The sequence below is a fragment of the Anopheles funestus genome, chromosome 2RL (genome assembly GCF_943734845.2).
Source record: "Anopheles funestus chromosome 2RL, idAnoFuneDA-416_04, whole genome shotgun sequence".
Classification (NCBI taxonomy): Eukaryota; Metazoa; Arthropoda; class Insecta; order Diptera; family Culicidae; genus Anopheles; species Anopheles funestus.
Genome location: NC_064598.1, coordinates 38,653,106 through 38,677,750, shown reverse-complemented (window position 1 = coordinate 38,677,750; position 24,645 = coordinate 38,653,106). Strand labels below are relative to the sequence as shown.

Genomic DNA, 24,645 nt, shown 5'->3' with positions numbered 1-24,645 from the left:
GTCGCATCGTTGTCGGGGTGCGTTTTTAGTTGATTAATTTTATTCCTCCGTGCTCTGATCTGCAAAACCAACCCCCGGTATACAGTTATCACGACAGCAAATCAATGCAAAGCATACGACGTGCTTCGAAAACTATCCAAACTGGCAATGGGGTTTACATTGGGGGGCCTGCGTCTGGAGGCTATGTGAAACAGCTTCTCCGACGCTGCGTCAGGTTGAGAAGTACCATTTCGATTTACTTAATGCATGTTTTGTTTTACGGAATTGGGACGGTGGACGGGTTTCCCTAGACGGTGAAGCGACGTTGTTGCACCAAGCAGAGCACAACCAATGGTGCGCGTGTGATGGCCCCTTTTCCCCGGGTCAGTCGGTCGGGAACGGGCCGAATAAACAGTTTGCATTATAAATTCTCCATAATTGAATTGAATTGAATAGAACGCAACTGCATTCGAGGTGTCAGTTGCCGTTGGTTTTATCGTCGTCGTCGTCGTCGTCCTGGTCCTCGTCGTTGTTGTTGTTTTGGGGGTCTTTTGGCTGCCATCGACTATCGTCATCGCTGGATCGAGCAGGTTGCAAGTTGATTGTAAAATGCACCCGGTAGCAATACGGAAGCAACAACACACATGCTCCACATGCTGACGGGTCTTCGATGCTGCTGCTGGTCGTGTAAAACCAACAGCAACACCTTGCACCGTGAAATAGGGGGCACCGGTGCATTTGCTTAATAGGACAAAAGCGTTTTCCCATTCCTTTTTCGAGCAGCAGCACTATCACCATTAGATTCCTTATTCTTGAGGCTGTGTCTTGAGAATTGTGCCGTGTGTTTGGTACGGATGAAAACTTCGCCGCATTCCACTGCAACTGATGGTGACGATGGGTATAGCTGAATCTCCTCCATGGTGTGAGACGCAACCTGCAGAATGGCAACGCCACATACACGGCTGTATAATTTTATTTCAATCACAATTAATGCTGTTGCTTACCTTTCAATCGTTTATTCTTTGTTGTTGGAAAATAGTGCTCTATTGTGTAACAAAACGGCCACGCTATATTCTTGAGTAAAATTATTTGTTTAACCCATTCAGTGTAATCGAACCAGAGCTAGTTTATATAAATTTAAATTTTCATATTGAATTAAATATATAAACAAAAATTAAAACAGATTTATTTATTATTCTCATACTTCGTTATTACGACATTATTTGTAATATATTCTTATTAAAAGTTCAAAACGTTATTATAGAACGATTTGCATAGTTATTGCCTACATTTAGGCGGAGATCTGAATTATTAAACTTAAGTAATTCTTAAGTTCTCTTTATTCTGCATACATTCCAGCACATACAAGCAAACCCAGTTAATGGTCATCCTCAAACAGAAATAAACAAAATTAATGAACATTATTTCCCATACCGATCGTTCAATACAATGAGATGGATACAGCTTCACCAGGTCCACCACCACCACCATTACCAACTGTCATGTCCATCCAATTAAATCAAGAGGCACTATTACTACCGTGCGCGAACCACAGAACCAATAAACCCGTCGATAACGCAATCATCGGTATTTTGGAATTGCAACAGCTTCCGTAACAGGGAGCAAACAAAAAAAACGGAAGAGCAAAAAAACACACACCGGCCCCCACTTTTTCCAGCCCGTCTGCTCACATAGCAACCGAAGAAAATGCAACCGAGGGCGGGTGGAGAAAAAAAAACAAAACAAAATAACACCCGAACCATCAGGTTGAAAATGAACAAAATCTCCCCTTTTTTCTGCTGCATTCAAACTCCGGGAGAGGAAGTGCCAAAATTTATTGATCCGCTTTGTTCGCGCTGTCAGTTCGGTTGCGCGAGTTGCAAATTTAATTTAAATTCCATTCCGCGTGCTTTTCGGTCCGGCACAGCCTGTACAAGTGCCAACCGAGAGGTACTGTTACCGATGGGTGGTTTTGATGGGTGAAAAACAGTAACATCAGGATTCGATGCGAGAATGTAGAAGCGGTGGGCAACGCTACACAATAAACCCAAACCAAACGAACCTATACCATACGGCTTTAACAAAATGTCAACAGAAAAAAGCAAACCTTCAAACAGGGTTGGAAAATCAGTACGCTTGTAAGGGGGGAGTGGGTTGAAGTGGGAGATTCGCATAAGCATAAAGTACCATCGCTTGCATACCAGTTTTTCCGTTCGCCATACTGTTGGGGAAAGATCAACCACCAAGAAAGTGTGAGAATAAAAAGGATCTTCACTTATCGATTTAAGCCACCAGCAGGAAAAGGGTGTGCATAAGAAGGTGAGATCATACCCCTCCTGCTCCTCCTTCGGTTCCACCCCACAAGTGCATCTAGTGTCAGGGTTGGTGGGGAGTTACACATCCATTTGTCGCGCGTTTCGTAGTTCGTACAACGCGAACAAAGATCACACGATGGCGATGCGTTAAAGCTTCGCTCTCTTCATTCACATCCCTCGCGGGGAAAGGCCATTATCATTCTTCGTACGGTAAGCGTCGTCTTACGTTGCCAATCGAAAGGAAGACCCCAATCGTACTTCCAATCGAAGAACCAATAGATGTTTGTGTCTGTGTGTTTATGCTTAGACTGGGATGCAGCTACATTGCGTGGTAAATGGGTGATGCACATGCACTACATCGGTAAGATGCCTTGGGCCGGGTGCCTTGGGAAATGCGCGGTCTCGTTAGTCACAAAGAAATAGTGCATTACATGTGCGATAATTCTTAACGACTTTACCGACTGAGTTCCGATAGTTGCAATTACTGACTCGGTGAAGGTGAATTTTTTTTAAAGTAAGTTATTTGCACACCAAAATTCTCACAAAAATAAGTATATAAAAAATAGAATGTAAAAGTAGATATAAAAATTTGAATAAAGACGTAGGTACATTATTTTCCAGTTTTTCCCACTTTCATACACTAGAGTACTGAAAGTACTTAAAATACTTTAAACCTCTTGGTGGATATCTTTTACATATCTTCAGCTACAAAGTGCACAGTGAACTCCACTCCGCTCCACTAAACGACAACTTAAAGACTCTCCCACCCAGACGTGTCCAAGCACCAAATGCACCAACATAAACGCACGTGGACCAGTAGTCCGGATCTGTCCAGATCAGTAAATACCACATCGCTTGTTCTACAATAATTCCATTTTAATATTGTCAATCGTAAAAGAATTGATCCGCACCACCACCTTCACTGTTCACCACTCACTCCAGTGGTGGGTTGTTCTCCTTTGTAAATGTGCTTTTAATTTCTGGCTTACTCACCTCAACCCTCCCCCAAAGGGTTTCATGTCTTCATGCTGTACCATCCGAACCTGGCAAAAGGGACATCTTGCCGGTTTTGCCAGTACTTTTAATGGTCTGTTACGTTACTCCCGACTGCAGAACATAATCTCATTATCTCACCGGGGTCGACATTGAGCGTCTTCTTCTCAATGCTTCACCGCTTCTTCCCTGTTCTTGGTGAGCAGAAGCTGCACACAAATAGTTGCACACGTTACAGCATGGTAGCACCACAGCAAAACTAGCTCAAGCGGCAAAGCGCTTTTGCCGACACCGAAATGATCGAGTACCATGGCAGGGTTGTGATTTCTTGTGATATTCTTGACTGCTTCCTACTAGTTAGGTGACGGACGGTTAGGCGAGGGGTGGGGTGGAGGCTTACTTAAGCTTTAGCAAATGAGAATAAATGAATTCCTGGCCTGTGGCTGTGTTAAGGGCCTCCCGCAGCGTGGTGGGAGTCGCAATTCAGCTTGGCATCTGCAGCTTGTCCAGCCACTACAAGTACGAGCAGAATCCTACACGTCCAATCGGTCCAATAGGTGTACGGTTAGGGACCGGTGGCCGCTCGTCGCATACACGTACTGCCGCTGTCAGTGGAAATAAATATCATTATTAGTTGCACCAGTTAGTTCCATGGAACTCCATCAAGGTTTCACCAGTGTCGCGGAAATAGCGACGAACTTAAACCTATGCTAATTAAGAGACAACACCGATACCACCGTCACCCTTTCTAGCTGCACGTTTCTGTTGGTCCGGGTCCTGCTGTAACGCTTTTGCCACCGGCACGATACGAATGGCACATCAGTAGAAGCACCATTTTCCGAACGGTTTTCCTCCTATTGGCCTTACCGCATTACCGGTCCGGTCCGTTTCCAAGGAGGTCTCGGTGTCACTTTACATTGGCACGTCGCATCTCACGTTCCGAGGCACGCTCGGATCAAAGCCAGTTACTTCAAATTAAACGGAATCAATCACCCCGTTACGCCGGTGTTTCCCGAACGGTTTGGCGAGTCGTTTGCCGTCGTACATACCGTTTTTAATGATACCACGGAAACGAACAGCGAGATCCTGCTCCGGTGGCTTGGTTCTTCTCGCGGGTGACTAATTATTTCAACATTGTTAGCCTTTTTTCCAAGGCGCCCAAATGTTTAACCGAGAACAATTGCAAAACGCGATGAAACAGAAATTACACTTACACGGAGAAAACCACCAGCGGTGAGGTTCCGTTTTTTTCTTCTGCTGCTAATGTCCTGCCGGTTTGCCTTCAGGTTGGCGGCTTCCTGCAAAAGATAATCAAGAAACAATAACGAATCCTTCCGAATCACGACTTTTGCTGCACCCACGGGTTTACGGTACAAAGTGTGCTTTGTTTTAATTAAACGGAACATGCTTTCGAGCATCGAAGCAAAACGGGACGAAACATTAAAGCTTTCTCGTGGGTGGTCGTGAAGTAGTAAAGCCACGGCTGCAAAGACAACCAACATAAATGCTCATTTGAATGTAATGTTGGTTCCAACTGGAGCATAAACTTGTGCGTTTGCTTTCTATTTTAAAAATTGCTTATTACACAAGTGCTTGTAGTGGCAAATTAGTAACTGATCTTGAGCAACCACTGAAGCATGGCTTCTGTCTGAACTTATCAGTTTGCAGCTACAACACTCGGTGCGCTTAATCCGATCCGATGAGTAATTACAAATCTTTCCTCCCTCCAACTAGTCCGAACACTGGGATAGATTTATTCAGCAATTGTAAATTATGAACGACTCGACAGAAGGACACACACACACGCCAGACTCTTGAAGTATTGAGTATCAGTACTAATGTTTCCCTTTTCTTTTTCCTCCATTCCTCCACCTTGGGAGGGTTGTGATTGCGGCCCCACATTCGTACGAGTTGCCCGCAAAAACTCATGCCGCAGATAAGATGTCCGGGTGTAGATAAAATGTGCAGAAAATAGCTCAATAAATCATGCCCCCATACGACATGACGTGTACATATTTATAAGACCTAGCTTTCCAGCTGCTGTGCTTGCGCTTGCCGCCCAGTGGCTATAGGGAGGGTGGGGGGGGGGGGGAACTCCTGGCGGTAGGCGTCCGGTTTGAATGATCATCCCGACTGCGGGAAACAAACGGCAATCCAACAGCACAATCATAGACACAGCCGTGCAAAATAAGACCGCACCTTTCGGACGGGGGAGGGAATCTTCATCACCCGAAAATGCTGAAGCTTTTTCCTCCGTTGGGTCGTAGAGGACGGGTTGGTATGTTTTGTGAAACATTCTCAAGTTACGCGGCGAAGGTTGATGTACAGCTTCAACCTTCAGAACGGACTCGACCCAAAACGCTGCATCAGGTACTCGCAACCTGATGTTGAACCTATTGGTTTGACCAAGAACCACCAAGGGACCGGCGGGGGGGGGGGGGGGGGGGGGGGGAAGCCAACGGAAAGCTACAAACGCTCTCCATGTGCTCGCACAGCATGCGACGTTGCGCACGGTGAGCGAATCGGCATCTGCTCCGGAAGCCTCCGGAACGTACATGCTAAAAATTCCGCCTCAACATCGGCGACGCGCATCAGCAACCCGGTGGTGGGAAGTTTATTAACTTCGATTACGCGTCCGTTGTGCATGCGGTGGATTGAAGGACCGTGAAATCCAATCGGTCTCCGGTCGACCGGTCGGCTAATGACCAGCATCACCAGCACCACCACCACTACCACCAGGCAACCATCACCTTTGCGGTAGGCCACTGTCTGCTCTAGTCCTCTAGACCACCAAATGGGAAGAACTTCAACGGGAATGCAGCCGGGGAATGCACAAACAAGAAACAAAAACATCACGATGCTTCGATGCCATGTTTCGATCCGTTGTCTGGCTTGGAAAAGATGCATTGAAATCAAAGTAGTGCTACGATAAGAATGTACAATCCAATTTACCGACCTGCGGGTTGCTTGAACAGAGCGAATCCGTAAGCTAATACCTTCGTACTCGATGCTTGCCTCTGTGGCACACTAGCGTACTAAATGGATATGTTAATTTAAGTGCCTAGTTCTTTGGGTGCCTGGCCGTGTTAATGGGACATAGACATACGGCTTGCGGATGCAAGTGTACACGTGGTGTCTTAAACTGGTTGTCAATTGTCGTTTTAAAAGTGCTTACAATATATCAGTGTACTGTTCCAAGCAAAAGGAATTAAATTGTGTAATGTCCTCAAGAGGAAGATAGTCTTATTTGTTTACTATTAAGTGATGATAGTTAATTAAATTACTACAGAAATACACGTTTCAAGACCGTTCTATCTGAATAAAAATAAATAATGAAATACATGTTTCATTAAAATAAGCTTAAAATATTGGGAAAACAAAGTATGAACCAAAAATGTAATCAACGTACAGCAACTTCAATTTAGTTGTTGTCTCTATATTGGTTTGGATCAATTACCTGATTGAGCAAGAGTGGCTTTCTGTTGCTGTCAACTTTGAGACTTATTAAAAATATTTTAAATCGTTTCAATTGATAAAAATAGTTTAATACATATCTTTAATAATAATTATTCAATAATAAAAAATAGTTTAATACATGTCTTTATGTGTAGTGTATGTGATAAACGGCGCCGGCTCACACGACAGGACTGGGGATCAAATCCCATCCGGACCGTCTCCCCGTAGCATAGACTGACTATCCTGCTACGTGGTAAAATAAGTCTTGATACGGCCAGACCGTTCTTAAGAAGTAAAAAAAATATAATTTGCAAAAACACCATGTTTTCATTCTGAGAAACTGATATGTTAGGTTTTTTGGGGGGTTCCTGTTTCGTTATCCTTTATGTCTTTTATTTTTTTTTTTATTTATTTATTCTAAATTAGTTACAGTGAGTTTAGTTCAACTGTTTACAATTAGTTCTAAAAACTCGGTTCTTGTAAAGATTAGTATGGTTTTTTTGGTCTACACGCGGTTGTGTAATTGTCATCCATTAAATAATACAAAAACCGGTTGAAAAATAATTATTTTAAGTATGAAAAATTAAACGACTTGACCATTTTATACACTCAACAATATTCCAAATCATTCGTATGGTAAACATGACGCAAGATATAACATCGTGAGATTTTATTCGTTTACTTCGTACAATAAAAAAAAAACCAACCAAGAATTAATTGAATGCATTATCTAATTGACAGTTTAAAGCGTAAAATACAATTAAAGCATTCAAATGTAAACAAAAAAAAAACACAAGACGATCCCCCAACCATGGCTAATATACTTTCATCCACCGTTCTTTCTATATCTTCACTAATAGCACCGGCAAAAGGCATCGTTCTTTTTTGCCGGGCGACCGTTCGGTGAAGTTATTTGAAACACACGACTAATGAAGTTTGCTCGATGACTTTATCCGTGCAATTTGTCAACGCAAGCAATAAAAACCGCTGACCGTTTGGCCGTGCTCGCAAATCGTTAGAGTCCAATAAAAATAATTAATCAAACATTCCATACGTTCCCAGGTTCCGGAACGGTTTCGGTACCATTTATCAGCTTCAACGGCGTGCATGCAAGGCCATCTTCGCATCACCGTTCCCATCCCATCCCCACTGGAGGCATCATTACCTAAGGTGCAGCAGGCAATCGGGATTTTCACCTTCTCCCTCTATGTTCCTCTCACATAGCTTCTACCACCCTTCACAGTGGTAACGAAGCTGAGCTTTCATGCTAACCCTTTCCGTTTTCCCTCTGCGTGACGCCACAGACTCCCACATTCCGTCAGCAAAAGAGCAAATCAGTGCTGAGCGTAGAGAAATAAGAAAAACACCATTTCTACTGCGGAAAGACAACAAAAGTAAAGGGGGAAAAAAACACACACATCCCTGTAAAACCCTCCCGGGAAAGTCGTGGGTTTTTTTACAAAGCACGAGTAGCAGCTTGCTTGGGTGGACAAACCGATTGGGTATCCGCGATTGGACGACAAAATGCAGCCGACCATTTCTGCAAACAATTTGTCAGACTGTGACTCCGGTTCTGCTCACGAAATCCACTCGACTCATCCACCCGTTCCGCATCCACTACACCACTGGATGGCGGTGACATCCAAACACATCCGCCGTGGGTTGCAGTGTGTCCGTGAAATCGCTCTTAGCCGCGAGTTCCCGAAAATGTCATCCACCAAAAACAACTGCACAGCAGTTTCTTCAATTACCGCCTCGATGCGCCTGGTGGAGATGCGAAAGGGCCATAGCAAGACAAACCAGGGGAGGGAAGAAAAAAAAACCAAGCAAAAGCTAAACAAAACAAACACACCGCACAAACTTTACCATCGGCGACGGTGTTCCGGTGCTTTTTTTTATCTTTATCGCGACCGAATCGTTGACGACCGTTGTTGTTTACTGTGGGCGACGATGAAGGGGTAATGGTGGATGGTGGCAGAAACCCGTGGGCACGATGGTCGATCATTTAAACCCAAACATGATCGTTAAAAATGAATTCGTGGATGTTGCAGCCCCTCCCGCTTTGTTGCCACCCCCTTAGAGGGAAAGGGTCCCGGGGTTGGTTCGGGTCCAGTAAGGCACGCTCGAACCAATCAAGTAATGTGCTGCACTGGAAAAGGAATCGATGTTTCACCGATTGTTCTGACTGATTGCAGTTCACACCGATCCACCAAGAGGTTTATTGGAGGAGAAAAACGATATTAAAGTGGAATATGATCCTTTTTTATATTGAAATTAATATTGTTACTCAAATATTAACGAATTCTAAGAAAGATCTAAAACTTTTGCACTTTAAAATTAAAGGACATTAACGCACTAATTATGCATTAACCTGTAGTAAATATTCTTAGAAATTGTTACTACAACTCAAGTACAATCCATTGTTACATCCTATTCATTCTCTCCATTCTCAGTAATCATGATTTACCATTCCCCCAACCAATACTGGTCCTTTTGCCGTTGCAAACCCACTATTTAGTAAATACCGATAAAAATAGGAATAATTACCGTGCCTTGTTCAAAGGTTGCATCCTAGGCATTGTTCCTAAACAATGCAATTGATTAATTGCACTGCAAATTCTTCTCCCAGCATCGGACACAAGAAAAGCAAGACCGTGATAAACAAGCCACAGGCCGGGAAATACACCGGGAGACACCGAAACTGCACCAAATGAAGACGGGCCTGCTGCTGCTGCTGAAGAAGTCCTCCGTATCAGTACGATTGCATCGCTACCAAGCAAACGGAAACCAAAACAAGCAATACACACAGCCCTGTCGTTCTGTCCGTTCGTTGGACCCGCAATGCCTCCCGGGTACACCATCAGCACCATCGAATGTCCGGTCCGGTCGGGAGTAAAATTATGTTGAGTAAATATCCACGATTTAGCGATTAATCATGACGAGACATATAGACTGTCCGTTTCGGTGACACATTATCGTTTACATGGACTCCGGTGAGGACTTCCATCCAGAAGCGATCGTCCAGCAAACAGAACAGTTAATCGGAAACTAGCGGGAAGTTGGGCGGAATGGGAAGATTTGGGAACTTTTCGCAGGAATTCTTGCTTCAACCTACACACGCAAGCACACAATTACTACGCCTTTGGTTGAGTTTGGTTTATTTTTTCAGGCACCCTTCTGGTAAGAATTCGTCAGTACGCCACACCAAATGAAGCAACCGAGAACCAGAAGGCAATGTGGCTTCTTTGTCACAAAAAATAAGCGACAGATATTTTAGAACAAAGAACGAAGGATTTTCCATTGAACGAAAACGGAAGGCACCGAATACCTCAAATTGTACCGACGAGTTTGCAGTGGAACATAAAGAAACGTGTACCTCCGTTGGATGGAAGATGTACCGAAGAAACCGAACGAGTACCTCCTATCCAGAAGTTCAATCGGATGCTTTCGCTGCTGTTTCACTATGACATTTGTACAGAAACGCTTGTCCCTCGGTTGCTGCAGCACGTCTTGGTATGGTTTTTCTCCGGAAGCATCCGTTCTTAATGGTGCTTGATACAAAACGACGGTGTGTCCCATCGTTACTGGCACTGGGAAAACCCTCCCGATTCGGACGATGGCGAAGAAATGAGTGATTTGTTTCTTTGCTTGTGCTTCATCTTCTTAGCCAGTGCGTGGAGTGGCTGATCATGTCCACCGGGGCAAGATCTTTTATCGAGCGACCTTTCGACGACCTGGTGCTTGGGGATATTGCTAGAGCGACCTGGGTTTCTGGCGCTGGAGATGTACTCATGCTCCCGGATCCTCTATTGACATGCATTTCTCGAACGGGTATTGTTTGGCAACTGACTTTGGGTTTATTTTTTTTAATTAATTCCAAGACATTGTCGACAGCTAGGAGATGTTTTTCGTTTCTCCCAAATCTTGTTTCTTTCTACCGCATACAAGTTCCCCTGTCGTTTGCTGGACATCAAATGAGACATTGCAATTTCAGCACCGTTTGTGGTACCATTTGTTTATTCTCCTTCACTGGGGCAACAAAATAACGTAATGCTTGTAAAATGCTTACTATGCATGATAAATATCTAACAACTTTATGATAATGACCCTATCCTCACCACCAGCAACGAACCTTTTGGTATTTCTGAGGTTTTTTTATGTGTTCTTAAATTACACACAGTTGTCGTTAGTTTCACAGAACATGAGTGTTGTCTTATTTGCATAAAACTTCCAGTGAAGATTATTACATCCTCTTCATGTTTCACTATTCATAACAAAACGATGCAATATTCACCACCATCCGTGTACAAACCACGTACAATCATCCGGCATTATAAAGCACTATTGCGGTTCTGTTCGGATGGGCAAAATTCCCGTATTTTGCCGGTGTGTTGAAACCCGGGCCCCGAAAACCGAAGGTGGGCGGTATGATGCACCCATTTTGTTTCTGACAGGACGAAAATTAAAGCTGAATCTACCGCAGCGCCTCATTTTCAACGCCCTGCCACGTTGGGTGAAGATTTTCGCACCCTGGCTTCCACGTTCCCATCCACTTCGTCCTCAGTCGGTCGGGCCTTTTTCGGACACCCGTTGGTAAAGGATTTTGGGGTTGCAAGTCTCTGGGGTGCATCAACGCGCGCTTGACAGCAGACATGAAATCGACCCGTAGAGATGATCACGAAACCCGACTGCACTGGCCTTGAGGTTTGGTGAGGTTCGGGATTTTGTACCACACTGACAGCCATCAACGCCCAGGCAGCCAGAGAGGCGTGTGATGACCGTAGCCTCCGGGCAAATCGTCGAACGCAATGCTGAAAAGAGAAACCGCGACTACAGCAGGGTGTCCTTCCCTTTTGAATACATCGGTTTGACTACAGCGGATTCCTTTCCAACCGTACCACACTGTCATGATAAGACAACCTCGTCCAAACTTGATCGCGAAGCCGCGGCTAATGTCTTATTCTTGGCGAAGACGTTCCAGACGTGTGTAACGGGATGGGAAGATGGCGAAGGGAAGTTTTCGAACCTTGGATTTTGGATTATTTCGTCAATGTGTGCTCATCAAATGGAACGATAAAATTAAACGCTTGCCTACGCCCAAAGGCTCGCGGCACCACTCGAGTGCAGCCGCGGATTGCGGATGCAGTCGCTTGTAATTGCATTTCAACAGCTGTCATCCAGTTGGACATCGGACAGCGGACGGAAATGTTTTGGCCGAAGCTTTATGTTTTTGTTTTTTTTTTGTTTCGTTTGGTGGGGAAGATCCTTTTTGGAAAAAAGTGGAACGATGTATAATTTTTTTCCGCGTGGTTGTAGAATTGAAGCGTATGGCTGATTGAAATGTTCTCTCTTGTGCGATCATTTTGTAAGCCGAATCAGCGTTCGTGTAAGGAGAAAAGCGTGAAATTTGCCGACCGTCAGTAATCCGCTCGGGGAAGATTCAATTTTGAAGGTTTTACTTTAAACCACATATTTCATGTGTCTGGGAGAGATTTGAATGTTTGATGTGAGTAGCCTATATGGTGGAATTATAAACTGGAAACAACAGTAATTGTTCTTTTATCCGAAAACAAGCGATGCCCATGGTTTTATGAATTCCAATAACCTAATTGACTCCTTGAGCTCGTGGAAAAATTCGAAATTCGAAGATATTAGTGGAATTTGGACTATCGAACACGAGCGAGGAACTTTCATTCGCATCAGAAGAAACTCAAGCCCACAAAAAAATCCGCGTCTATTTCAAAGTCATTACGAATTTCTCGGAGGACAGCTTCAAATAATGTCTTTAAATTTATTTTCCAGCAAAAGTCCTTTCAGTTCCTAATGGTATGACGCGCGACGCGATTCTTGAATGCTGCAGATCACTTTACACTTTGAAGCATAAATACTCATAACTGTTCACCTATTTTGAAGACATTTAAAAAAATCATTTTATTATCAAGCAGATTTTATAAACCCAATGGGCATAACGATAACATAAGCTAATACCTTGAATTACCAGACCTTAATTTATAAATAATAAAATATTTTACCTCAAATTTTCTACACATTTCATATTGCCCTTACTCCCTGAAATGGATTGCTAACTCTTTGTTAAAAACCACCAGCTATCAGTCGATCATTTCATTAAAAGCTTGACCTTTCAGCCACAGCCCGTAATGAGGCCAAAACATTTTCCTGGCTTTTTTTTACAAATGAATGTCAAATTTACCTTCTTTCGAAAACACCCGTCGCTCGGCAACCGGCGACATTGGACGGTGGACGTTTGTGTTTGAAAAACGCTGACTCTTACCAACAATCAGCTAAGCACCGTTGGTAACCGAGTGGAAAAGAATACCCAGAGATAAAGAAGAAACGCAGGAGGAAAAACAACTAAAAACCCCCGGGAAGATGAAATGAAGCAATTAAAAGTTTAATGCCAGACTATCGTCACTTTCATGGCAGAGAACCCCGAATAACGAAGCCGGGCCGAAGATAAACGGTTCACTTTTCACCGTTCCACCGTTTCTTGGTCTGGTGCTGTTATCACTTCACCGCCATCCGTAGCGACGTCCACCGTGGTACGGTGCCCGCGGGAGCAAAACATTCGAACACATTGCCCCACCAACGGTATCACTTGCCGTAGCATGAAGCATCCTAGGCCAGCTAGCCCGACCGGGATGATTCATTCTCAGCGCGGGCAAATAATTACTTTACGCTGTTAATTATGTATTCTGGACGGGCTGCACGTTGTTTCTGCCGTTACGGTGGTACAACCCTTTTCACCGGTGTTGTGCCGCAGGGACATGTTTCCGACCAGAGGGTGGAAATGTAATCTGTTTGCCCCAAACACACTGCCACACGACGTTCTAGCTACGGTGTTTCCAACCGATTGCGCTAACGATTGATTTTTATTCATTGACCGTTGATTTATGTTACGAGATCAATTCTAACAAGCGTTTGCTGGTCCGAAAGGTAGATTGGAACTTCATGCTGGTAAGGGTGGGCCACGGGTTAGTTTGTCAGCATCTTATAAGCGTACGTGATAAGACACGGAGCTTCACAATGAGAGCACTTCTTCGGGGTCACCGTAAGTCCTCTTGTAGACATCTAATGCCATTCTTCTTTGCTACCGTATTTTAAGCTTCTCACATGACACATAACTCCACTCATCAAAAGCGACAAGCAAGAGTGACTTGATAGAGCCTTCGGGTCGTAAATCTTTACTGCTGATGAGCAATCTTTGCTGACTCCCGGAGTTTAAACGATCCGCTTGTGCAAAACCGCTGTTCGGATGGATCTTTCTAGCATCGATAGTAAACCAGCAGCGACCAAAAAAAAAGTACAAAAATCCTTCACAAAGAAACAAACTGATCGGTGCGATTCACATTCAACTAACTGAGGGGGACATCAATCAAACAGATTCCCGAGAAATTCCTGAAAACGAGCGAAATATGTTTCAACAGCCCAGGCCTCTTGGTTGGCTGAGCGATCCTCCCAAGCATTCGCAGCTTAATTGCTCACCAGTGATCGTTTCCGATGACAACAGATACCAGGCAGGCTGAACGATCCGGGATTGTCCTGCGGTAGTTTGATTGATTGGCATTTATTAAAGCGCCGGACAACTTGATGTGGTTGTGGTGGAATTTCAGTGTGCAAAACTGAAACCCCTGATCTGACCAACCGACCCGATCCGAAAGATTGTGCGAGAAAGTTGTACTGATTAGTGGAATTGCCCGTTGATGGTTGGGACTTGTTTTAACGAGCGATCGCCACAGATGGAGGTGAGAGTGAATTTGCATACGACATAATTTTTGTTTTTTTGGTGCTTTGGTTAGCGCAAAAAAAAAACAACGATGAAGATCATAATATTTCACAACTTCAGCACGTAAGGATTTGGGAACTGGTACACAGAAAACAGTTCATTCAGAAGCTGTTGAGTTTATAATTTTGTTGCGATTTTTATCCTGCCGTTTCCCCAAGTTTATGCTATCAAATCAAAAAAAACACAACATCAAGCGTATCGTAACCATAATCAAGCCGGTTTTGGGACGGGATTCCTTTTGTGGACGCTGTTGAAAGCATTCTCGTTTGAATACAGATCCATCAAAACGGCACAACCACAAGGTACAGGAGAGTTCGATCGTAAATATTTTCTTCCCGCTCCTTTCCATTCCGTGGGCATGTTAGTTGAAATTTATTACATAAAATATTTGATGGTTCCATGTTCCGGCAACCCGCAAGCAATCTGAATTCAACGGACAGGCCGCGTAAGGGAATTTCTATCTTTAATTAGGCGCTATATTGTTGATCGATTATCGCAAAGCACACGATCTTGCGGCAGGACTCTCCCCAATGGTTCGTACCGTGATCGTGATGACAGGTCTCTTTTTTTTTCGCTGCCTATCCTTCACGTTTATTCACCTCTTGTTTGAATGACTTTTTTCTCCTTTGCTCCGTGACTGCTTAGCTTTAGTCACTTAATCTTTCAATCCATCTCTCTACGATCGCACGCTTCGCTACAATCTGCGCCGTCCATAGAGCACGAACGTTGCTGCAGTTCAGTGCTACGTACGCTTTTGGAAGGAAGGTGACAGTGTTACGAAAGCAATGCATTAAATATTATGCAAACCGGTCGATGCTGAAGGTGAAAGTCGTCAGTGTGAGTGTTTACTACGATCCGGGTGCTGTCAAATCAACCTCAACACTGTATGTGATTGAATCGCAACAGTGATCGAGCGAAGTTAAGTTTGACATCCCAGTTTTAGCAATACAACCATTAAAGCACAATAAACGATTACTATTCGCTTAGTGATTGCTTACCGTACCTGCTCATACTGCACGCGTTCAACGATCGCAAGAATTCCTCAAGAGAACTACGAAATCTAGCACCTCTAAAGCTGAATCCTCTCCACACGCGCAAAGCAAGTTGCAAAGACACAAGAGAAGATCTAAAACAAGAATATTACTAGAGATCATTATCATTCCATTTTGTCGTAATAGGCACTTTAGAAGCAGTCCGTTTTTAGGTCCATGTACTTTGCCTACCGCCCCGGTAACACTCCATCATCACTACTCCCTCCATAGATGGAGTACGTCTTCGAAGGAGTAGGAGGAGAAAGATCAGCTATTTGAATTTCGACTAATGACGCTACCCGCCCTTCAGCAGAACTCCGATCCGTGTATTTGTGGTCAGTGTCGTACAATCGACTGACCCCTAGCGCCTTATGCATCTATCCATCGTCTACTAATCTCAAGGCAAGGGTGGAGTCATGCCAGTTGGTTTCCATTCCAAATCGGTGGACGGTCAGCCACCGATTAATGGCCACATCATCGACACTCCGGCAGCGTCTCCGTCTCTTCTGCAGGCATCGTGAATGACGTGACATATTTTTTTTCCTCCTCCACGTTTACCGAGGGGTTTCGATAAACGTGGCCTTTCCACTGTGGCCAGTGTCTCCGGTACGGCAAACTTTCCGCCTAAGCGTGAGGTCATCACTGGAGGAGATTTATGAATTGGAACTGATAGCAACTTTCATTAGTCTTCATCAGGTTCATTAGGTGATTTGTTTTCCTCATTTTCATGGTGATACCACCGCCCAGGCGTGGGTTCCCGTCGTGGTGGACTGTTTTTTTTGGGGGGCAGGAGGCTGTGAATGTTTGCCTCGCGTTGTTGTTTGGCCCGCGAACGTGCGAACGAGCGATGAAACAATTTCCAAACTCCTCATGGTTGATGGTTAATGACAGTGCTATTCTACGGCCGTGGGTAACTGTTCATTTACATGTCCCGAATCCCGTAAGATGATGCCTCGATAATAATGATGGATCAGATCGGTTCGGTACCGAAGTCTTTAGTACACTTCCTTTCCAAGAGCCATGTTTATGGCCACAGTTTGTTTACTTACCTGATTGGGTATTGTTTGTGCTTAATCGCACCAATCAAGCGTGATGGTTGTGTACAGGAACAAAAATAGATAGAAGAAAAGCAGCAGATCATAACGCCACCAAGAATTGTTGGCTATTTAAAAAAAATCATGTCACTCACATAAACGTGAAACCTAAGACATCAACCCAGTGTGGTAACGCATAAAAATAATTTTCACCCAATGGAAAAGGTATACGACGGTACCAACCTCTAGCAGGAAACTGATTGCGTCAAGAGCTCCAATGTTCCCCGGTTGCAATCGGTTGTAGGAGTGGTTTTATCACCGGCAAGCAAATAAATCCACCAAATCGTTCCCCTTTACCCCATCGTCAACCTATTTCAACCGCAAATCGTTAGACCACCTTCCAAATGGGCGCATTTCATACTCTGGACCGAACCGAATACACCCTTGCATCAGTGCGACATACGACGACAACGATGGACATTTTAAGTGGTCGTATTTTTCGAAATAGTTTTCGCCATTCCACCACTAGCGTTCAGTTTTGTTTGCCTTTTTATACTGCATGCCCTTTGTCTTACCGTGCACGAATTCTCCCCCAACGGGAGAGGCAACGTGCAATCGAGCTGTGGAACGATTTCCACCGGCCGGAGACTCGGAGTCTTGGTGTCGTAAAGGATAACAGACTTTCACTCGATACAAAACGGCCAATCTGAAGTTTGTCACCCCGGCCGGTAGAACTGGGGTTGAGCATTACGGGAAACGTATTCGGGAAACAAAATATCGGGCTTCCCGACATGGCACAATCATGTACCATTAGGCCAGAAACAAAACAGTATGTTGTACTCGTATATTTAATTTAGTTATATACCGTCCGCTTCTCTTTCACCCGTCATAAAACGATGTAACATACTGCTTAGGGACGTTTGGTGCACGCCGCAAACGGACTATTAACTAACCTCTTTTTTTGCGTTAGCTTTGTTGCTCAAGTGCGGATTGGGGAGAAAGCTTTTTGTGATATCGTAGTACCTAAATTGCTAGGGTTTGTCTGGGGCGTACCGAATGCTATAGTGGGTAGGAAACAAAATGGATAGTTGTTGAGAGTTTTTCTTGGAAGAAATGTGACGGAGTGTACTACTCAAAATCTTCAACTGATGCTGTGTTTAACAGAATTGTATAGCTGCCAACTTGTTGATACTTATGAGCAAACTTTTTTGGCATAATAACGAATAGAACATCAAACTTCTTTCAAGTAAGTTGTTTATTGACAAGATTTATAAATAATATTTTTAAATTATATCAAAGCCACAAAAAAAACTTCAACATCTTATTCTATAGTATTTTCCCAATACACTATCGCCTGTTAAAACATCGTCTCCTTAAATTAAAGACACGATCGTCATAAATCTCCCGCCTGGAAGTGATTGGAACATAAAACGGAGTGGTGTATCGCGCATCCAGCCATACCACTGATCGTTCCATTCTTGGTGGATACGTAAAAATACAAGATAATTTGATAATTATGAAGCCCAAGTTCGTCGCAGCTCGCTCTGATGTCATCGGCCGTTGTTCAGTTCACGATCAGCTCGTCTAAAAGTAACCCCGCACTCCAGGAGAATCTACGGATAATAGCAGTCCCAGAAGAGAGATCCCGGAATATCTCTCCCCAAAAACTCGAAAACCTCTGGCTCACTTATTAATTATGCCAATCGCCGGCTCCGTTTGGCGACCATTCCGCCTTCTACACGCGGCCGAGGGGAGAGGTTTTAGACGATAAATTAAGCGACGAACCTCTCATTCCGTATACGAAGAAGAACCATGCCCGTGCGTCGCCTAAGAAAATAAATGTTTTGCATGTTTTCGGTTTCATCGATCGGAATCGGACCGTTGCCCTCCCATAAACACCTAACCCGTTTCTTAAAAAAAAACCGATCCACCCCACCAGCAGTTGGAGATCCGAACCGTTTCGAGGTTTTCCTTCCTCTTCTGTCTATTAACGGGGAAGTTAAAACAAAAAGAAACCAAATAAATAAAAAAAACAACCAAACATCTTCTGACCGAGGGGGGGTAAAAAACATCCTGTTCCCATCGAAAACACCGACCGACCGCTAGCGTCAAGTGAGATAAATTCACACTAATTTAGACATCATCACTAGGACGGAATTAAGTTGTCAAGTTTTACCTCTCGGATCGTTAGAACCTTGCTGCTTGTTTTTGTGGTTCTCCACCCTGAGATACCTTTTCCTTCCCTTAGGGCGAGGTTATTTCACACAGGTTGGCTTGTTAGGGCTTTAGCACCATTTGTATGTTCTTTTTATGTGCAAAAGATTGTAGTTCGTAGAAGAAAAGGTTTCTAACAGTATCACGAGGTTGCTTTATTATAAACCCAACATCAAAATGAAATGTAAAGGCTACGAAAACTACCTGCAAATGATTCTGGGTGTAAAACATTATATTTGTTAATAAAACCCTCAGTAAGATCCTAAGATGTACGGGGAAAAACTTCATCCCAACAATCAGCACTCACACACACACACACAGCTCTCGACATTTTGTTTCGGAGGATCTATCAAGATTTACCCACAGACAACTTCAATCCTCAGTCACCTGGCAACGAGTTGGCCAGTTCCACATCTTCGTTGGATGATATAAAATTTTAATTGGATCTGAACCACGTCTTCCAACAGCCTACCGACCAACATCGAATGGTGGGCTAGGTTTTCGTTAATGGTGAACGTTTCGTCCGTCACTCACTTCGAACCTGACGCGTACTTCAGAAAGTCCCCTTGGGATTTCGAATTTTCGGTGTACAACTACACACCATGCTGACCACTCAACAGACCAGCGTGTTTCTTAAGAAATGTTTGACGCGTTTTCTTATGTCTTCTGCAATCATTTGAATCGTTGCAACTCAAGCAGTGGCCGCAAAGATCCGACACTAATTAATCTGCTTTCCTCTGTAAGCTATCAGCGTAAAAGAGCATTCGAAGTGCGTATTTCGTATTTGGAATAAATTTCATCTTTATTATTACTGTAAACACAATATCGAGCCTTGTTCGGTTCGGCCTACTGTCCTGTCGAGAGATAAAAGTGGCACGAAACTAATCCTCCCCTATTGAGGCAAATAGTCGAATAAATCAGTCACGTACTTGCAACCTCATACGAAACAGATAACGATATCACGGTTCCGATAATTCCCGATAATGAGTTATCCTTCCTTTCTCAGCACCATTCCCCTGAATCCTTGATAATACTGGATGGAGAGAAAAAAACTCGGCAAAACTTTTGACCTTAACGCCTCACGGGACTGGTAAATCGAGCCGGTCCAAAAAGGCAATTGCAATCGAAACAGCAAAGTTCCTTCGCTCACGTAGCACAAATTAAACACAGGAAATTCCTAATACGTCTAATCAGCTTAGCTGAACCGGAGCAAAAACTTGTCCGTACGTCCATCACTTCCGCATACAAGGGGCGTACTGAGTAAACTCCCGGGAGTAAGTGATCCTGAAAGTTTCATGAAAGAGTTATTAAAACATAGGGTATATACTACGTACTTAAATGCTTCAAATTATCATAGAAAATCCGAAACCATAACGTCAGCAGGGAGAAATCGTACCTGATACCTGATTGCCAATATTTACGAGCATCGAAACAAAGGAATATAGCGATGGGTCGTCACGGATCATAAGATCGATACTTGAACGTACCACCAATTGACAGACGTCTGTGAGTGTCGAATGATCTCCATCCTTAGGAGAGACTCTCGTTGGAACCAATTTATTGCAGATGGTCTGATATTAATACCCTCCAACTTGCCACATTTCGTGTGGAGGAGGAGAAGAAAAGAAAAAGCGAACCCCAAGAGAGAAACACCAAGAACATCCTACCGTTTCGTTACTTCTAGTTACACCGCCAAAGAAGATGGCTCACAGGAGACGAACCTACCGGTTGGCGAACCGTACAAAAGTAATGGCCTGTTTACAGCGATCCCACACGGTGCCCCGAACACCACGGCGCATTATTATCGCCTGCAACAGCGTCAACGTTGTTTCGCGACCATCTGGCCAACGATGGAAACACACTCTTTCACCTAACCCTTTTTTCCGGCACGGGTTTTTGGTAGTACGTGTAACAGGCTTCCTTCCTCTGTGTATGTGTGTGCTTTTTTATGATGATACATAAAGGCTGATTATGTTTGGAGCTGGTCGCCCACTCGACGCATCCGGATGGGCTCCCTGCGGGGACCATTACCCGAGCCCGGCTTCTTGGCGTAAGAACCTTTGGGGCGAGCCACAGGTTTGTTCATTTCAAACCATCGGTGTCTTTTGCGGGTGGGTGAGAAAATTCCCTCTTCACTCTCGATCCGTACGGTCGTTTTCGTCATGTGGTGCTTGGCAAGAAAGGCAATTATTGTGGCACGCAAGGCTCATGTGTTTCGGGTGGTGTACCCCGGGCGCCTTTTTGCCGTAAGGATAGCTAGCGTACGACTGTGTGTGCATGTGAAGTTTGCTCCATGCCAGGCACACATTAACGATATTATAGTTCAAGATGTTCACCACGTACCAGAGCAGTGCCCGGATCCATATTTGTTGCTCAACCTGTGTGCAATATGAAACAATGTTTCGTAGTTGTTGCCAGAGCTGGTTGGTTCCTTTCATTTCTTTCTTCTGAGCCAAGCTTAATGCAACCAGCATGCTGTAGTTTTAGTTTTCTAATGCAAACAGAACCAGCGAAATATTCTCCCCAAACACATTTGTGCCATTTCGATCAAGAAGTAATGGTTTAAACCGGGCACCAAATACCTCACCTTGTTCTATCTAGCGTACGTTAAAGGAACCAAACCAAACGTGGAGCCACTTTTCGTTGACAGCGAACGCCAACGAACCCCCTTCAGCTCTGGAGATCCTAACCGGCTATTAAGAGCAACCCTACCTGGAGCCCCGGGCATCAAGGTCTCATAATGGTCCCCAGCAGGGGTTACTATTTCGCACTTTTGAAGCTCGTTTCATTTGCCAGGATGCAGTGTAACTGAAAAAAAACCGACGCATTCGTTCACCAACCCTGGGCATTGCTTTGCCACTAGTAGCACCAGAACCACATCTTCGGCGGGACGCTTCGTTACACGCCAGACATGCGTCATAATTCATTTCGTATATTATGTCATTAGTTGAAATAAATAGCCATAAATTACACGTGCAATAATAAGCACGTTTAGTGTTGGTGCTACGCGTACCTAACGTTGCAGACGAATGCATCTTTTCAGCCAGAAGCTAGGAACAGGCAACGTACGAGAGCTCCACCAGCGTCCTTCATCATCACCACTATGCGACTGAGAGCTTTTGTTTAATGTTGTGTGGATTTTATGTTTCCACGCGCTTCGCCACCAGACACGGCACCAAGATCTTCAAACCGATGATGACTGATAAAGCAACGCTAAACTGGCACATCTCGAAGGCCACGGGAACGGGAAGATCCGAACCATCATTTCTGATATTGAAGTTCTTTTTCGTTTGACTTAAGCGCTGCCAGAGTGGAATCTGTGCGGAATTTTCCCCGCTACATTTTTTTTTCGCATGGGAAACATTTCGTTTTCTCCATCGCAACGACCCCACGGTGGTACTTCAAAACAATCGCTCCATAATTCATAATCCCGTCGAAAGCAACTCATTGACTCGCCTCACAAAACAGCAAAACACAACCATCGAACCGACGTAAAAAGCGATAAATTATGACGAAGTAATAACATTTTTATTGTATCGGCACTTTTTCACCCGATCACGGGACGAGGGGAATTGAGAATCCGTACCAGAAAACTCACCCCAAAACGGGGCGGGGGAAGAAAGAAATACAGTTTCCTGAAACTGGAATGATAAACCATCGAAATAAATCGAGAATTTTACCACACTGGTGAGCGAATTTTTCCCTCCATTGCAAGTCCGCATTGGTTCGCTCTTCCGTCGGGCCACACATCAATCAAAACTCGAAGTTGTCACCAAAAACCTACTAACGATTATTTATGGAGTCGCTCGGTCGCGCCGGTACGTGCAGGCATTACCCCCGATGCTGGTGCGATGGAGATAAATAATGAACCGGCAGCCGTTGTCCATGGGATGGCGAAGATCCAGTAGATCCCTTCAAGACGCTTCCGAAACTGTGGCTAACACCACGCCATGTGAGTGAGTGTATGTGTGTGTGTGTGTGATGTAGGAATATTTTAGGCTTGATAAATGATTCCGCAGGATGATTCCGGATTCCCGGACATTCAGTGTGACCGGTCAGAAAAAAACGGCAATGCGGCAGGGATTTATCGGAATTGACTCTACCCCTGCGGTGTTCTTGATCGAAAGCTCTGAACAAATCTGATATTTTCTTACCGGATATAAAGCCACCACACGGTTGATTTATCTAGCCAGTACAGTAACACTGATCGATTGTGAAGAAATGCTGGACTGGACTGGAAACCATGGGACTGATGTTGCCTCCCGCAACATGGTGTAATGGATTCGCGCCAAGGATATGGGGAAATTCTTGTGGTCAACCGGTGATGGCGATCGATCACTAGAGTGGTAGTTTGCAGCGCATGTATGAACCGGTTTATAACAGTCTAGTGATCCGTAACACGATCATTCCCCACAAGTTCGTTCGCTTCGATTAACTGATCGCGGGAGGGGTTGTTGGGCTTTTGCTGCATATGGTGTTGCATAGTAAGGAGGTTGGGTGGACTTAAAATGTATCGATCGCGTTACAATCTGGGTCAGTTGGGTAGCTTTTAAAAACTGGTTGACGGCCTCCGTACATCAGGGGGTGTAGCTCAGATGGTAGAGCGCTCGCTTAGCATGTGAGAGGTACCGGGATCGATACCCGGCATCTCCAAAGTCTCCTGTAAAAAGGAACACTATTTTTTTTAATTTAAAATTGAAGAATTCTGTAGAATACTTGTGTGAACTTAATAGTAATTAAAACGATTTTGTTAAAGCTGAACAAAACATCAAAATAAATTATAAAACAATTTCATTTTATTACTAAAGCTGCGAAGCAAAACTTAATCCCACGAAAATGCTTTACATGGGAAAACTTTTTCAAAATAATCCCATAACAATTTCGGTAAACAGCACGCAACGAAACGATGCAACCACGAGGATAAACGATTCTGTATCCGTCAGCCACCTAAAAACGCGCGAGTCCTTTATCGGCACGGAAACCGTGCGCCACTCGCACTATTCCCTTTCACGCGCTAGATACAATTTTCCGTACAATTAAAAAGATGCAACCATCTGTAAAACCACATCAAAGGATTTGCTACCGAGTCGCTGCTGCTGCTGTCGCTTCCGCTGCAATTGCACTCGTCTGCATTTGGCGCGACCGTACGTTTGGGCGATGACGTGCTCACATTCATCGGCCAGAATCCATTCAGGATCACGTTTATTTCACCGGCTTCCATTTTGCCCCCAAAAACAGCAGGGGACAAGGATTGGCGGACGCAAGGACAAAGCAGGAAACAACGACGCCGTCCAACGCAGACAAACTTCCAGACAGCCACCGCCGATGGTAAACAACATACCGCCAACGTACAGCAATTGATAGCTCGAGGGAAGGTTGATTTCATACCCAGTATAAGGGGAGTACGAGAGAGAGAAAAAAACGCAACGGAAACCAACAATTCTAACAACGGCACCCCGTTAAATCGATCCCGGTGGTCAGTAAAGTACGCATTATTTTGGAGAAATTCACCGGAAAACATCACGCCACTCGGGAAATTTTACAGTATCAAATAAAGTAGGAAAAGGTGAAAGTAAAATGCAGTTGCATTGGAAATGAGTGGAATGTAGCGTGTGTGGGAGGATAAAAATTAACCTTACTTTAATCATTTTTTTGGGGGGTCGAATGATCCGGATTTTCAGTGAATATAATCTTCCACAACAAATTTAATTAATGACATATTATAAAAAACTGTAATTTGTACGAAGGTATAGTGAAAAATATTTTGAATTTATTGTTCATGAACAAATCTGAAACGCTGCAGCACCATAACAAATGCA

The 24,645-nt window shown here is 44.1% G+C and overlaps 1 protein-coding gene and 1 non-coding gene across 3 annotated transcripts in view; both read left to right on the top strand.

Annotated features, from left to right (window-relative positions):
* Positions 1 to 24,645, top strand: part of LOC125761903 (uncharacterized transmembrane protein DDB_G0289901) — a 275,515-nt gene that overhangs the window by 53,881 nt on the left and 196,989 nt on the right. The gene's annotated exons all lie outside the window — the stretch shown is intronic.
* On the top strand, positions 23,407 to 23,479 carry Trnaa-agc (transfer RNA alanine (anticodon AGC)). The gene has a single exon. It is a non-coding gene; the product is annotated as a tRNA-Ala (tRNA).